We start from the raw sequence: 320 nt of genomic DNA on the forward strand, positions 1-320 counted from the left end.
CTTGGAACTGTTTAAAATAACAGTTCAATGTTGACTAGTACCAGGAACCCTAAGATTTTCTGGCTGCAAATAGCTCACACCTGTGGCTTACTTCCAGCTACTTAGGAGACTGGAATCTGTAGATTTCAGTTGAAAGCTGACCCAAGCAAAAAAGTATGCTTATCTCCAATTAACAACCAAAACCCAAAAATGGAGCTGTGGGGCTGGGAAGGTGGCTCAGTGGTAGAGCGCTTGCCTTGCATGCCTGGGGCCCTGGGTTCCATTCCTCAGCACCACATAAGCAAAAAGAAAAAAGCCGGAAGTGGTGCTGTTGCTCAAGT

Source organism: Dipodomys ordii, unplaced genomic scaffold (genome assembly GCF_000151885.1).
Source record: "Dipodomys ordii isolate 6190 unplaced genomic scaffold, Dord_2.0 Scaffold230, whole genome shotgun sequence".
Taxonomy (NCBI): Eukaryota; Metazoa; Chordata; class Mammalia; order Rodentia; family Heteromyidae; genus Dipodomys; species Dipodomys ordii.